The sequence below is a fragment of the Coenobita brevimanus genome, chromosome 105 (genome assembly GCF_032717465.1).
Source record: "Coenobita brevimanus isolate Jiangsu-jjx chromosome 105, ASM3271746v2, whole genome shotgun sequence".
Classification (NCBI taxonomy): Eukaryota; Metazoa; Arthropoda; class Malacostraca; order Decapoda; family Coenobitidae; genus Coenobita; species Coenobita brevimanus.
The window spans coordinates 10,328,756-10,339,382 of NC_137058.1; the positions used below are offsets into that span (position 1 = coordinate 10,328,756).

The 10,627-nt window shown below is 43.9% G+C and overlaps 2 pseudogenes; both read left to right on the forward strand.

Moving 5' to 3' along the window:
• The first annotated feature begins 2,985 nt into the window (after window positions 1-2,985).
• On the forward strand, window positions 2,986-3,996 carry LOC145416226 (KRAB domain-containing protein 2-like; annotated as a pseudogene).
• LOC145416227 (SCAN domain-containing protein 3-like) lies at window positions 3,996-5,003 on the forward strand (annotated as a pseudogene).
• Window positions 5,004-10,627: the final 5,624 nt, after the last annotated feature.

Genomic DNA, 10,627 nt, shown 5'->3' on the forward strand with positions numbered 1-10,627 from the left:
TCTGTTCCGTCGGGCGCTAGATTGATCACGACCTGTGGTAGGAGAACGATGTGTGGCAGGTCTGCCGCGTGTGGTGGGACGGGAGCGAGATTGGTCTGGGGTAGTGGAGGTGTGACAGACTGAGGAGGCCAAGGGTTGGGTGGTGCCCTGACGCGTGTAGTTCGAACCTGTTCTTTCATGAATGGCTTTAGTGACCTGAATAATTTTATCTCCTGGATTGAAACCGATTTCCAAGGCTAGCTCTCGCTGCTTAGGAGTAAGCCAATGAAGGAATCTCAGGTAACCAATTAAGTCAGCAAAGTTGGTGAGTGAAAGCATTGGAATGCCATTCTTGTCTTCTAACCATTTCGTGCCTACCAGTAATTGGAGCATCTCGCTACTAGTTGCTTTCATGGTGGCGGCAGCTTCACGGAGCTTAGCATATTGCGCTGGGACTCGCAAGTCCTCATCTAGTTGGTTTAGGAGATTAATGAATCCCATGAGAGACGCGGTATTTGAATGCTGGCAACAAAGGCTGATGAGTTCCGTATGAAAATCAGCAAAGGTACGAATGCTATCGAAATGTCCTGAACGGATCGCAGATCCAATGTCCGATTTGCCGTGGTGCAAGCGACCCATGAGGTAGGCTACTTTGAGCGATTCATCGGTGATTTGTCTATTGTGGATTTCTGTTTCGACTTCTCTGAGGAAAACATAGACAGACCAAGTTGGGTCCTGGCCGGTAAATTTGGGACGATTGGCATCATCGAAATGGAGAGACTGTGGAGGGTTGGCCAAGGCTGGAAGTGCAGAAGTGGCGGCAGAAGAGGTGTGGGAGAGAGAGAAGGGAGTGGCAGGTAAGGGCGAGCAAGATGGGTTATGGAGGGAGGCAGGAGAGGGAACGACAGGGGAAGGAGTAGAAGAAGAAGAAGGGAGTGTAGAGGCAGGAGTAGAGGAGGAGGTATCTGGATTTACGAGTGTAGAATGGGTAGTAAGTGATTCTGCGGGAAGTGAAACGGGAGGCTCAGGTACAGGGCGGTGGTACTCTTTGCCACTTCGTAAATGAGTGATTGTGTTAGAGTCGGCAGATGGGGTATGATCAGGTGATATTTCTGGGTCGAGAGGGCTGATGTTAAGCGGTTGACGTGGAAAGTATGACATTTAATGCGGCAATGGAAAATGAAAGGATGAAGATGGATACGTAGGTGGAAATGTATAAATAAGAATGAGAGAATGGAATACACGAGTAGGCGTGAAAATGAATGAAGGTTTGGGGATGGATGGATTAAATAAAAGGCGAAGGATGAGATGGAGTATAAATAACGTAGGTGAAGATGAAAACGGGGTAATGGAAATGAGATGGAATATGTACAATAACCAATCTGTAGAGAAAATCGAGGATAATCTCTATAGAAAGGAAAGATATACTAGAGTTACACAGTAGAGACGGGAGTGTCGAGATGTATGACGTGCAGGGGTGGCTGGGCGTAGCTGGGCTGGGGCGGGGCAGGGCGGGACGGGGCTGGGCGGGGCGAGGCGGGGCGGCGGTGGAGAGACAGCTGGGGGGAGAGGAGAAGAGATGCCGCGATGAGTCACCGACAGGGAGTGGCGGTCTTAGGAGGCTCACGTAATGCAGACCAGATGTGGCGGCGGCAGAGGCTGGTGGTGGGTGGTGAGGGCAGATGTTGGTTCAAGGCAGGTGTAGAGCTGTTGAGTTGCAAATGCAGAGAATGGTGGTGGGCAGGCAGTGGGCAGACAGTGATAAGTGGCACCGTGGGGGCAGGAGTTATGATGAGTGCGGAACAGGTGCTGGGAACAGGTGCAACAGGTGCGTAGGTCGGCGACGGTGACACTTGCGGTCAGGAACAAGGTGTGTGGGCGGGGTTGTTTGAGAGGTGAGCACTGGTGAGAAAAATTGTACACTCGGAAAGCACAGCCAGGTATTACACCACTAGAGGCACTGAGGAGGTGCGAGGCTGGGAGATGCGAGACGTCGTGTGTCTTGTGATGTCACTAAAAATCAGAGGAGGCGGTCAGAATCTGATGGTTCGAAACACCGCTGCTACCAAATGTAACTTGCAATACTTTGGTGATAGAAACTCCGTGTACAAACAGCTAGATAAGGAGTTTATTACAAGCTCACAGTAAAATAGTCTGCCTGTCTTGGCTGCCTGCTAAGAACTGATGCAATAACACCTTCTTCCCAGGCTTCAGGTCCTGGGAAAGCGTGCTAAGTCAGCAAGTTTAGTGGGGGCATGTATGCATTGGGGGGAACATATTTACATTGGGTGTAAACATATTGTGGCGGGGGTACATACGTACACACACACACACACACCCACACACACACACACACACACACACACATATAATATATATATATATATATATATATATATATATATATATATATATATATATATATATATATAATATATATATATATATATATATATATATATATATATATATAGCCCGACGCCCTAATCCCGCAAAGGGTGGCCACAGACAAAACGCCTCCAAGTCACTCTGTCACCCACCATTTGACTCCCCTCCCCCAACTCACCCCCTCCCTCATATATATATATATATATATATATATATATATATCTATATATATGTGTTACGGTCATTTTGCGATATTGATCATTTTGCAAAATGCCCGGCCATTATGCAAAAAGACCAAATCCGTGGTCAATTTGCAAAATGACCTAAATATCTGGTCATTTTGCAAAAGGACCATGGTTTTGGTCTTTTTACAAAATCACCAGTATTATCGTTGGTCAGTTTGCAAAATGTCCAAACAGGAAGTAGCCAGTTGAAAAAAAGGCGAAAAAACGTGTGTGTGTGTGTGTGTGTGTTTGTGTGTGCATCGGATAGTAGTAATGGGAGCTGACTGGTGAGGCCGTTATCAGTCAGGCACTACTAAAGGTCAGGCGACGATGGGAACGTGGTGCTACTCCCATTACTTTGTGTGTATTTTATTATACTCTGAAAATCTGTACAATGGAAAATAAAAGAAGTGTTTTTTATACAAATCTGGTAACGGCTGAGGAAAACAAAGCATTAATACTTCGAGTTTGTTGTCAAGAAATGAATACGAACAAATTCTGATTCGTTTGAATGAACTTAAACGTCCTAACATGAAAAAGACGCACAAGGACTATCGGTTGTTACGAAAATATGAAATTCTTGAGGTCACAGTTGAAAGTATCACCGTTCAGATACTGCAGAAAAAGGGAACTCAGCTTAGATTCGTATGCGCTGAAGATGTGTTCGATGTGATCGATGCTGTTCATCGTGCAAGTGGGCATGGAGGTAGAACTGTTGTGTTTAAGGAAACAAATGAAAAATATGCCAATATTTCAAGATCCCAAATACAGTTGTATTTACAGTTGTGTGAGGAGTGTCAGCTGAAAAAAAACACTGTACGCAAGTCTGTGATTGTCAAGCCAATTGTCTCAAACAGCATGAACTCACGAGCTCAGGTTAGTAAACAAGCACTGGTTAAGGCCGTATTTGTTAGGAAAGAATAATGTTGTATTTCCGCACATCATACCAATGTAAAACAGTTTGAAGTTAATTACGAATTGCCCTAAAGGACCTGAAAGTTTCCCTAAAATGGGTCTGATTCTGTCTGTTTGTAGGTCGACTTGATCGATATGCAGAGCCAGCCAGATGGGAAACATCGTTTCATTCTCAACTATCAGGATCACTTGACCAAGATGGTGTGTCTTCGGGCTCTACAGACGAAAACTGCTGAAGAGGTTGCTTTCCACCTCGTTGACATTTTCTGTGACAAAGGAGCCCCCCATATCCTGCAGTCTGACAATGGTAGAGAATTCTTAAATAAGGTATAGAATATATTATTTCTTTAAATCAACCAGTTTTCATAAAACTTAGCAGAAGTATCAGACATGGTCACAAAAAGACACCAGAAACTTAGCGAGGTGATATATATGACAAGGTTTGATGTTCACTGTTTTAATTTTCAGCTTATCAAGGAAGTTCTGGTGATGTAGCCAGAGTGTAAGCTGGTTCATGGCAAACCACGACATTCACAATCGCAGGGCTCGGTGGAATGAGCCAACAGGGATATTGAAGCAATTCTTGCATGTTGGATGAAGGACAACAACACTACACATTGGTCACAGGGACTGCGCTTTGTCCAGAGGAAGAAAAACACCTGCTTTCACTCCGGAATTGGAAGAACACCATATAAGGCCATGTATGGACAGAAGGCTCGTCTTGGTGTTGACGCATCTTCTGTACCAGAGGAAGTCATGGACGGTATGCAGACGGAGGAGCAGCTTGCAGAAGCACTAGGTGTTGTCAATGAGGAGGATGCAGATACAGAGGAGGAGATAGGTGCTGAAGAGCAAGAAGAACCATCCGCTGTCATTAACTGCATCTCCTGTGGTAAAAGCTACTTTGGTTCAAATGTGTGCAAGGTGTGTGGGAACCCATGTCACTCTTATACTCCGTGTTCTGTGATGGATGAAGATGCTGATGAGCCTGTGCTTTGCTCCATCTGCAATCGGAATCGCGGTATTCATAATGAACAAATGAAGTCCAGCATAGAACAACAGAAACAAGCTATAAAAATGATGGATAATTCTGTGAGGCGATTAAAACCAGCCCATGCAGGGGACACTATGTTGGTTCCTGTTCCATTAGTTGACCGCGGACGTGCAGAGTTTCCTAATGTGAAGGCCGTTGTTGTTCAGGCATTGGACAATGGCACATACAAGCTTGGTACAAAGCACGGCCTGCTTAAGCAGGTGTACACTCGCAACCAATTTACTCAATGTGTAGAAAAATTCCTTTCGATAGAAGATGTAGTACAGGAGCGGGAAGTAAGTCTGCGGGAAGTAGCCATTGCAGAATCCATGGGACAAGGTCAGGGATTCGCTAAATGCTCTTGCACTAAGTCATGTCTGACCAGACGCTGCAAGTGTTTAAAAAACAATGTTTTATGCAAAAGCAGATGCAGACGCAGTGCCTCTTGCGCTAACAAGTCCGAAACACACACACACACACACACACACACACACACACACACACACACACGCTTAAGGATGTAGGACCATTTTCTGTAAAAACAAATATATATCATGAAGGTTGAATAAACATACTTTTTAAGGTTTAATGTATTTTCTAAGAATGAATAAACTTGTTCTATTTTACGTTCACTTCCTTTTATCGTTTACTCGCCTTTCTTTCAACTTGTTCTATTTTACGTTCACTACCTTTTATCATTTACTCACCTTTTTTTTCAACTGGCTACTTGCTGTTTGGACATTTTGCAAACTGACCAACGATAATACTGGTGATTTTGTAAAAAGACCAAAACCATGGTCCTTTTGCAAAATGACCAGATATTTAGGTCAATTTGCAAATTGACCACGGATTTGGTCTTTTTGCATAATGGCCGGGCATTTTGCAAAATGACCAATTTCGCAAAATGACCGTATATATATATATATATATATATATATATATATATATATATATATTATATATATATATTATATATATATATATATATAAGGGTGGTCCAAAATAACAAATAACAGGATAGCATGACAGACACAAGTTGCTTCTGTTCCCATCTATCAATCAAAGGAACCTGCAAAAGTCAATACTCTAACTTAACGTATAGAGGTCTCTACAATTTTGACTTTTTGGTACCATCACATTATTGCCCTATAACACAGACGACGTGAACACCGAACATAAAATAAATTTTTTTGTCCCTAAATGCTAAAACTAATATTGAAGATGCTATTCAATGAAACCCCCTTCGATCAGCACATAATATCATGCTGGTACTGCCTCACAACAGTCATTATTTACTGTTTCTGTCACTCGTCCTTCGTAAGGGTCGAGATGAATTTTGTCACAAGAGAAATTGCTCTTTCAGAGCAGGCATTGACAACCATCATCTTCTCAAAGGCCACTTTGAACCGTTTGTAGATGGGGTCTTCACCCTATTCCTGGGGCATTTTCAGTAAAAGTCGGTCAGGTTCTTCATCTCCATATGGAAGGAGGGCTTCAAAAATGCTCATGGTCTTGGCTGTCACGAACTCACTCAGCGGCTGCTGAGAAAAGTTCTTGCCTTCAACTCACTTCAGAGTTATTTCTTTGAAGACCTCTTCAGGTTCTGAATCATAACATTCTGCTTTGAGAAGTCAATCCGTTCGTCGAAAAAGGCAAAACCGATCATCTGAACCGGTAGAGAGGCGGCTTGCAGTCCTGATGGACCCAGGTTCGAATCCTGGCTGGGGCAGCGGACAGTTGAAGGATTTGAATTTCATAAAAAAGCAGACTTTTCTGATCTACCCGATGACCCGCCGACATGTCGTAAAAATACCCACGCTAATACCAATACACTAGTCCAGTATGAAACAGCCCTAGCATGTATTCAATATGGACGGTGGGAGTAAGCGCCGAAGTGGTGACATGTAGGGGTGTAGGAGGACTACTGGGCCTTGGGATATGCTACTGCCCCCAAGATATAGGTCCTGAAGCCTTTGCCCAGAGTCGGACACATAAAAAAAAAAAAATACTGCGATGGCTCTTGCAAGCTGCAAGAGCTGTCTCAGCGAGGCTTTGCTCAGGCAGACCACTCTGGAGATGGCACATGAAGTCAAGATCATTTTGGAGAGAATATTTTGACATAGCTGAGTGCAACAAAGAGGCCGACAAGTGCATCACATGCCTTTCCTGAACAATAAGCTAAACAGAGCCCTAAACAGGCATATATTCTACTTCCGATGGTGAAGAAGAAAGGAAATCAGTCTTTGCCGAATCAACTACCTTAGCCATAGCTTCCTTATCTCTATTAGATTTTTCTCTTCTCTTTTGCTTAGTCTTCATTCGGCTGTGTTTCATATCACAGGATTTCTGGAGCAGCTGATCGACTCCTGCCTTCGTCAATTGCATGCAGTCTTCCTGTTGACTGATTAGGAAAGCTGGGTCTCCTTGTTTATGATCTACAACTGAGCATCTCACTTGGAGATATCAAGCAGTTCTTAAAGGTTTCTAAAAAAAGATGTCTTCCTTCATTCGACATGACTTTGAGTCCTTTAGTCTATTTTTCTTCAGCTTTTCATATTGCTCAACTAGTCCCAGAAGCTTCTTCTTGAAGTAGTAGACGCTCGAGGACTGAACATTGGTTGATACCCCCAAACAAAGAACAGTGTCAGTCACTGTTGACGCACTGTCAGACCTGGTTTTCTTCAGGATTATATGGTGCTAAAAAAAAAATGCCTGAGCACTTAACCCTTAGATGGCAATTGACAAACAGTGATCGTCTCTTCAAGTTGACTGATCAAGCAGACAGAAGCACTGCTTAGCGTAGCAGCTGTCTTAAGAACTGTGCTTCTGTGCTTACACCCTGCTTAGGCAAACTCTTTCGCCCTTGTCTATCAACTTGTACCTGTCCTTCTTGCTGGAAGTTTGCTCTCATTCAGCCAATCTCAAAGAAGGGTGACCATTCCCAACCCTCTAACTATCGTCCAATTTCTTTAACGTCCTGTATCTCAAAAGTGTTCTAGTCAATTCTTAATAGAAAAATTTTAAAGCATCTTTCCTATCACAACCTTCTTTTTGATCATCAGTATGGGTTCCGTCAGGGATACTCCACTGGCAATCTTCTCACTTACCTTTCAGACTCCTGGTCATCCTCCTTTCGGGACTTTGACGAAAGCTTTGCCATTGCACTTGACATCTCAAAGGCTTTCGATCGAGTCTGGCATAAATCTTTAATTTCCAAACTACCCTCTTACAGTTTCTATCCTTCTATCTGTGCCTTCATCTCTAGCCTCCTTTCTGGTTGTTCTATAGCCGCCGTTGTAGACGGCCATCGTTCTTCTCCTAGATCTATCAACAGTGGTGTTCCTCAGGGCTCTGTCCTATCAGCAACTCTCTTCCTTTTATTCATCAATGACCTTCTATGCTGTACATCTAACCTTATCCACTCATACGCTGATGATTCCACCCTTCACCTTCCCATTCAGTTCCCGCAACGTCCATCTCAGCAGTTACTTCAATAAACAAGGGATGAAGGTATGGCACACCTAACGTCTGACTTGGCTCGTATCTCTGACTGGGGTAAAAATAATCTGGTTGTTTTTATTGCATCAAAAATTCAGTTTTTACAGCTATCAACCCAAGAAAATCTTCCACAGGTATACCCACTAACGTTTAATAATATTCAGCTTAATCTTACATCATCCTTGAACATACTTGGGGTTTCTATTTCTCGGGACTTATCTTGGAAAGATCATATTACATCTCTTGTAAAATCTGCTTCCAAGAGATTAGGTATGTTGAGCCGACTGCGTTCCTTCTTTACCCCTGCACAACTGTTGACTCTATACAGGGGTTTTATCTGTCCCAGTGTGGAGTACAACTCTCATGTGTGGGGAAGCTCCCCACATACAGCTCTTCTCAATAGGGTGGAGTCAAAGGCTTTTTGTCTCATTAACTCTCCTCCTCTTATTGATTCTCTTCAACCTCTGTTTCTTCGCCACACTGTTGCATCTTTATCTCTTTTCTATCGCTACTTCAATGGTCACTGCTCCTCTCTACGATGGGCACGTAGCACCCATCTAGCAGCAAACTCTTATCCCATTTCTGTCCAACTCTCTAATGCAAGAGTTAACCATTACTCCCAGTCCTTCATTTATGCAACATGTCAACTCTGGAACTGTAACCCTCTGTCTGTCTTTCCTGCTTCCTATGATCTCCGGTCTTTCAAACGCAGTGTGTCCAGGCATCTCGAAATGATCCGATCTTAAATTTGGCTGTCTCTTGTATTTTGTTTTTCTCTTGGAACAATAATAGCTGGCCCATGGGCTTTGGTTCCTTCTTCCTCACATAAAAAAAAAAAAAAAAACAGAGACTAGTCTTGAAATTTAGGAAAACATGCAAATTAGGTTGTATAAAAACATTACACACACACACACACACACACACACACACACACATTTTGTTCTCACAAGCGAACAGCACAATATACACAAATGCGCATTACACAACCAGCCACCGGCGCGGCAAGGCCACCAGCAAGTACTTATAGACTCATGGCCCAACTCCTCTAGAACATTCCATAATTTTCTCAAACCATGCAGAACCTTGTAGAACATTCCAGAATATTCTATAACGTTGCTAAATGTCTCAACTTTTCTAGAACATTCTGCAGTCTCTCTTTCTCTCAAACAACAAGGAAAAGGTCAACATGCTTGAGAAAGTAAAAGAAATTATAGAAGTAATAAAAGCTCATAGAGGTGGGCAGGTCATGTAGCAAGAATAAGGGATAACCAATGGAGTACACAGCTGAATGACTCGACTCCGAGAAGCTGTAAGCATAACAGAAAAAGGCCAGGCAGGAAGTGGAACAATGAGATAGAGATAGAGTTGTTTGCAGGCAAAGCGTGGGAGAGTTGGCTCAGCCAAGGAATTCGTGGATGAGGTTTGGGAAGGCCTTTGTTCAGTAGTGGGCTTGCAGTCTCTCTCTCTCTCTCTCTCTCTCTCTCCTCATATATATACAGTATATTAGCCTCTCACTGGGGGGGAGGATGTCATGGGAGCTGACCCCCCATTCATTGTTGCCTAGTTTGGGAGGTCACGGTAGCCTTTCATGTGTCCAGGAATTGCTGACCATGAGACTCAACAACCTGGAACAGGAATTGCCATTGCTCCTCGTCCTTCATGATGACATGAAAGAAGTCCTGCATTAGCACAACTCTTTGTGACTTTCATTGATTGGATGCATTGCTTGGCTTTCCTGTAGTCGTCTCGTTCCACCCACACGGATGGGTTGACGTACAGGAACCTATTGGAGGAGCCAAGAAAGAACAGAAAGTGGCGAGTGGTGTTCGTAATGAAAGCAGGGAGGGTCTTTACTTGACTGACAACCACATCCAGCTCCAGGCTAGACGTCTCTCTCATTCTCCACAGCTGCAACCATGGCCCATGTCGTTTCCAAGTCGAGGAACTCGTCAATGAACACCAGGCCAACCAGCTCCTCAGAGACACACAGTACCAGAGATAACAACTGAAGGCCTTCACAGCAGTGGATGAGACATCCATGTCAATGCAGTCCAGGATGTCTTGAAGGAACTTGAGGTCATTCCAAGAAGCAGATGCAGTGACTGGCACTGTGAACCAGTATGGTAAGTAGATTGTGACATCAAGGATGATGGACTGCTTCAGTGTGGCGATCTCTCCTACAGTGAGCTCGAACAGCCCATGGAAAATGTAAATCTTGACTGAGTAGATGATTTTGGCTTGCTAGCGGGCAAGGTGGTTGGCGCCAGGCCGCGAAATGTGGAAGCCACTAGGAGGAACCCCACCAAGGACAATCAGTCCGAGCTCAAGCAACTCCGGGTAGTCATTCATGTGGTTGTTTGGTGGCAAGTTGTAGACAAGAGAAGACGATGACCTTGTTGCAATGGGGAGGAAGGCTGGTGAGTGGTTCAGAGTGATCAGCTGTGATGGAGGTCCATCCCTGTTTGATGTGCTTGAAGAGAGGGATGTCTGACCTTGATGTGATGATACCAATGCGGACTGAGAAACCTTTTTGGATGATGATCTCGCTGATGTACTTTCTGCAGGCTATGTAGAGGAGTTCCTTCTCCAG